The following is a 6,715-nucleotide window of genomic DNA, read 5'->3' as shown; positions in this document are numbered from 1 at the left end:
GCTTATTCCGATTTTCTGATCTGCATTGATACATGTGTAGTTTTGTATGTTAGATTCCGCTGTTCCTACCTTTATTTTTAAATATAAACTCTTTAAAACTTTTGTTATTTCTATCGCTATCGCTATTCCGTCCATTGTGCAAGAGGCTTTAGTTTTATACATATTATACTTCGTGTGGCGCCATCTCTACATCATGTGTATAGTAAATTTTTAAGTCCAACATCCATGATCCATGTTGCTAGAAATCGGTCCGAGATTTTGGTTCGAAAAATGTATAGCCAATCAACTTGCAGTTTTTAAGCGGAAAGCAGCAATTTTATTGACTACGTTAGTCAATTGTAATAGAATTTTGATGGTTAAAGAAACATCATTTCAAAACTGCAAGCAAATTGTAACTTTTGTTAAAGTTATCCAAGGAAAGACCTTCTATTTAAAGTCATGGGATATCTTGTGCAATTTAAAAGAAATAATTAATGAACCACTACATATAATTAAAACTAAATACTCTATCATGATTTATTCTGTAATCACAGATCAAGATTATCATACACTAAAAACTAGTGAACAAAATAATTTGTGGTTTTTAAATTGCAACTTATTCTCTTTGCATTATCATTAGAAAAAGTATTATTAAATAAAAATTTTGTAGATAAGGTTCGTTATCTGCTTGTTGAATTCTTAGATTTGAAAGAAGATTTATTGAAACGTGATAGAGCAACAATTATATTATCGAATACTACCTCTTGCGATAATTTGCATAATATGTATGCATCTTGTAAAAAAAATTTAGCAGCTATGAGACAAATTGTCGGCGAAAATGTATATAAATTAAAAAGAACTGTTGTCAGTATACTTTCCGACGAAACATTCGAGCAAGAATTACACGATTTTTTGGACTTGTATGGATCAATACGTTCAATTATAGAGAAATGTGAAAATTTATGTACAACATTTGCAGATATTGTTGAAGATTGGTTGACTTTAGAAACATTAAACAACAATCTCACTTATCGAATTAAGGCTAGTATTAATAAAATAATCACTCCAATTGCATTGGCAGCAAACTTTTGTCATCCAAATTATCAAGGAATTTTATGTGTAATGGCCCTTACAGGATAAAGAAATTTTTGAATTTCTAGTACTTTTCTATTCTAGGCCAATCAACAAGCTTAAACACTTTGTTGACAAATGTAATTTGCATTTCTACAAACATAATAGTATACTTCGATAAATATTATACGTTTTATACGTATTTTATACGTTTTTTTACGTATTTTACCGTAAAAAACTGTAAAATGTAAAAAACTCTAGATAATGCTCGAATAACCTAACCCTGCTCTCAATGTGTTGAAATAATACCACTCTCATCAAATAGATAGCAGCACTAGTAGCCCATATAAATATGGCTGAAGGTTGTTTAGAGGTAAACCCCCCCCCCCCCGCACCATGGCTTCACTCCCCGCGCCTATAATATCCCTTAATGCTCCCTCCTTTATCTCCATGATCTCGTGTAACATGTCATATACAAATAAACAAGAACATGTGATAAAGGCTGATACACAGGCGAGAGAAACGTACTCAAGCGGGAGGAAATTATTTATTATTACAGACTTATTGATTTTTTTCTAAACGTAAAAGCACATGCATATGAGTAATAACTGTTCCAACAAAAACTGTTGCTTAAGACGTCTTCAGACATGTCTCGGCAAAGATAGTCTTATTTGTCAGTGTATGCGTGAAATAAGATGGCCTTTAATGACTATGAATTTATGATGAATAAGATAATCTCAATTTCATGCTTAAATGGATTCATGAATCATATTAAGACGTATCTAAATAAGATTATCTTGACCAGGATATTTCTTAAAACGTTTGCTCAAGTCTCGCCTTATTTTTGACTATGAATCTAGAGGGCATCTTAAGACTAAACTTAAGGCGATCTTACAAATAAGTACGGACTATGAATACGGCTCGTAATCGTAAAATTGTATGTACAGGTTATGTACAGTAATTGTCAGAGAGAGGATGTTTTAAAGGCATTTTGTCTTGCCGCAGAATTTCCACTGATTGTTTCGCAAATTTTCGTTCCCCGTAATCAGATTCGGTGCAGTATCATGTGGTCGAACGATCTCTGGCTCCGATTTGAGTCAGGCGATGTCTAAGAGCGTGTTTCGGACAAACGCAAATTGTGAGGTATTGTAAGTGGAGGATATTGAGATAAGGATAACTGATGAAGTGACGAAGACGTTACGCGAGGTATCGTCAATAACGAAGACACTGAGTGCATGGTGCATCGTAGACGCCGAGATTGACGGCGAGGACTCGGATGAGGTTATTGTTCCGGAACTTCAGGGTACATCCTAATGGACAGATTACATACATGACTGGCAAACTAGATTTATTGTACTCAAAGATGATACTTTGTGTTATTACAAATCCGAGCAGAACAAGATTTGGATTTGGATGTCGTGGCTTGGTTAATTTGTAATAAAGCTAATATCAAGGTAAGAGAGTTGTGTATGACAATTCTGCATTGTATACCTGATAATTTGAACACATTATGATTCAGCAGTTAAGATAATGAGTTTGTGATAAGTAATTTATTTTTCTTAAGCACATCAATTTGATGAATGCAGATTTGATGTATCTGTTAATGACTGCTTAGTCTGGTATTTAAGAGCAAACAGTCCAGAAGAAAAGCAACAATGGATAGATGTTTTGAAGTTTTCTAAGGTAATTATTTAAACTATTACACGAAATTATTTTGAAATGATATGTGTGTGTTTGTGTGTTGATAAAGAAGCCTGTGTTGTTTTCATTTGCTTACAAAATTTTTTTTATTTTATTACTTAAAAACTCTGGAGTATGTAAAATGGAAATTAAGATGTTGGTTTGCATTTAATTAAAGACTAATAGAGTTTCTGTTTACACAAATTTCTCAAAAAGTCCGAATCTGGTCATGGAAGTGAAAATAGTCTCAAACGACATGGTAGTGCCATTTCACTTGTATCTAACACACAATCAACAACAAGCGCTGGTAGCTTCATCAAGCATGGTATTCGAGGACTGAAAGAAAAATTAGCCGAAATAGAAATATTCAGAGACATTCTGATAAAGCAGATTGATACCTTGCAAAAGTATTTTAATAACTATGTAGAAAATGCTAAGAATACCTTCAAGAAAAGTAATAATTCTTAGTTTTTACATCTTCTTAGTTTTATATCTTTCTTGTTAAATGTTACATGATTGTAATATAATGTAGATTAATGTTTTATCAATGTTCTATTTAAAATAAATTTCAGAAAAGAAAGTTGAAACATCGTTTAATCCAGCTGAACAATCAGTGGATTTCAAGGAAAAAGCAATAACGTTTAAAGCCACCAGTGAAGGAGGTTTAACAACTTTACAACATTGCGTAGAATTGATGGTGCAAAGAGAGGATGCATAGCGTTGTAGATGAAAGAAAGAAGTCGAGAAAAAACGGAAGTTACAAGAACTTTATAAGGCTTCGAAAGATCGAGTTGCCACGCATCATAACGGCTCTCCGAGATCCAGCGTGTTTATTCATGGAGGTTCTGACCATGAGTTTGGCATATTATTTATATTCTTTAGTTTTATCTATTGTTATAAGTTTTGGTTTATTATACAGGGTGTCCCAGAATTGCCGTACAATCTCGCGTAGGCAGGTATATATATATATATATATACAGGGTGTCCCAGAATTGCCGTACAATCTCGCGTAGGCAGGTAGAAGGAATAAAACTGAGTCGAAAAGTCCTGAACCATTTTTTTCTATTATTTATAATAAAGGAGTAATTATTGAGTAAATCAGGCCAATTAGCGCCGACCTTTAGCCAGGCGCACGTCAGTGAACTGCGCGGAGTGCTGACACACACAAAAAAATGGTTCAGGATTTTTTGACTCAGTTTTATTCCTTCTACCTGCCTACGAGAGATTGTACCGCAATTCTGGGACACCCTGTATATCTAATTCTAGCTAGAGAGAGATTTATAATGTTTATAAATATACTTATAAGTTATAATATTTATTAGTTAACGTATATAGCATTTCACAAAATATCAATGAATATAATAAAAAACGATTATCCAAAACATCTTTATGTATGTTTTCTATTTATGTATCATGTACATAAATAGAAAACTATCTTTATGTAACGGTTGCGAGATTTCTTATGCTCGGTGAAGTTCAAATATCACGAATCTTTCTGCTTCACAAAAACTTGCTCGTCTGTTATATAATACTTTGAAAAAATATAGATATATCTTATATTGAAACTTTCCAGTTTTATAAACAAACTTACAAATTTAAGCCGAATGCCTATTTGGATCAGTATTTGTGGTACGAGGATAAGAGACAATTTTTCCCGCCGTAAATATGATTAACATGAGTTTAATTGAAATATAATTTAATAATTATTTAACTGAAAATAAATTTTTACTTGTAATATAAAATAAATTATATAAAATTTAATGTAATGAAAAATCTAATTCTTTCTTGAAAGTTAATTAAATAATTATAGCATAGATAACATTAAAGATCTGAGATAAATTATATATAGATTTAAGATAAGTTATATATAGATTTAAGATAAATTAGATATAGATAACATTTAAGATTTAAGAAACAACGCAGAAATGTAATACTAGCCTTAGACCAATAACATCGCCAAATTATATGACGGCAAAGAACAACGTTGTCATTAAGTACAAAAATATAAGTCACACTAATAGCTATATAGAAGTATAATAGGTCCGCAGTTTGGACTAGTGTTGGATCTACTGATACTGGGTATCTGCAGCGAGCCAGCGAAATGACCTGTCCGCCGCAAATGCCGAATGTCTTTTTTACTTGTTAAATGTTGCTTCCGAAACAGCGCATTTTATTCGATTATACTGTTGCTATATAAAATTGAAACACGTTATAAATTTTATATATTCTATGAAAGAGTTTAATTATTACATTATAATAAAGAGTTGTATAATGTAGTAAATATATATTGTTCTACACATACACATCAAACATACTTATATAAGATTATTGTATGTAGTATTTACTTTTATATATATTAATAATTTAAGTAAAATAAATTATAAAACAATATCAAGGATGAGGGTTGTCCTCTGGTTCAATTGATAAAAAACAAATATGTGTAAGAAGACGGCGAGTATGAACCAATTATGCAGGATGTTGTGCAATAAAACAATTGTAATGTTGAAGAGTGAAACGTTTCGACTGTTTATTCAGTCTTCATCAGTCGCAAGACTGCAAATATAATACAATAATTATTTTACAATGTGTGTTAAATATAATTACAAAGTTGTTGATATGCAGAAAGACGGAAGACGCACCTTTATATACACTTCTATTTTAAATGATAACAATGTGTGTTAGACAACGGTTATAATGTGTCAAGATCAAATGTGAGGATTAAACTAAGAGTCAAAACAATAAATATGAGAAGTTAAAGTATAAAATATCGGGAGTCAAAGAATTTTATCGATAATCGGTAAGTAAGATTTATCTAATAAGTCAGTATCATTCATAATATTTAAAGTGTTAGCGTTCATCTTGATGTGTAGCATTTCCAATGTGGTTCGTTTGTAGTAATTCATTTCTTTGTCTAGAATTTTAACTGTGTTCCAATTAAATTTATGGTCGGTGTTTAAACAATGAGACAAGACAAGACCGAGTTTTGAGATTTCTTTTTGACATAATTCTCTTTGATTCTCGTGCCTAATTATCTTCCAGTTTGTCCGACATAACAAGCATTACAATGTTCACATTCAATATAATACACGATGTTTTTATTCTGGTTAAATGTAATGGGATCTTTATGAGTTTTAATGTATGTGTTTAAACGAGAAATGTTTCTGTATGCTAATCTAATGTTCATTTTATTTAAAGCGCTAGAGAGAGTGCTGGACTGCTTATCGACAAATGGTATCAAAAAGTATTTAACATCGTCTGTCGACTGTGTGTCAATGAATGTTACTGTTATTTATATGATTATTAAGTTTTGTATTAAATATTGTTTTTAGACGTTTGTTGATGGTTTTAAATACTATATCTATTGGATAATGGCTATGAGAATCTTGATACATAATTTTAAGTTTTTTAGATGAAATACAGGATCTGACAGTAGCAGCGCTCTATCTACCAGAGTATTTATTGTACCGATCTTATGGCATAAAGGGTTTTGAGACAAAAAATGTAGGTATCTACCGGAACCCTGACGAAAATAAGAAGCTTTACAGAGCGTTGATAACCGTTTAATGAGANTTTTCTGAGAGTTTATACGCTTTATAACTTTATAAGAATGCTTATATAACGCCAAAAGGTTTGAACTCTTTTGGAACGCTTATCAAACGCTATATATAATGTTTTCTAAACATTCTGCAATGATAAGGTAACGCTTTTCACAAAACGCTCAGTAAATATTGATAAATTTTCGTACAAAGAGTTTGCTGACAGACTTTTCAAACGGTTAGCAAATGCTTTTATAAGTAAGTAATAAAAAATATTAAAAACTACACATTAAAAATCAATTCATTTATTATAACTCAGTTTATTGTAAGAATAAGAAGACTTGATATATATTACATATATTTAATATATTAAATTATTTAATTATATTGAGATTAATTTTTTATGTAATAGTTTTATGTGATAGCTTTATGTAATTTAATATATATTA

General features: G+C 31.1%; 1 pseudogene; it reads left to right on the top strand.

The window, feature by feature from the left end:
* Positions 1–1,402: 1,402 nt before the first annotated feature.
* On the top strand, positions 1,403–3,769 carry LOC109861636 (annotated as a pseudogene).
* The last annotated feature ends 2,946 nt before the right edge of the window (positions 3,770–6,715 follow it).

This window comes from Pseudomyrmex gracilis, unplaced genomic scaffold (assembly GCF_002006095.1).
Source record: "Pseudomyrmex gracilis isolate BER0280 unplaced genomic scaffold, ASM200609v1 scaffold_901, whole genome shotgun sequence".
Lineage (NCBI taxonomy): Eukaryota > Metazoa > Arthropoda > Insecta > Hymenoptera > Formicidae > Pseudomyrmex > Pseudomyrmex gracilis.
The sequence above is the reverse complement of the archived record's forward strand: the minus strand, read 5'-3'. Positions and strand labels throughout refer to the sequence as shown.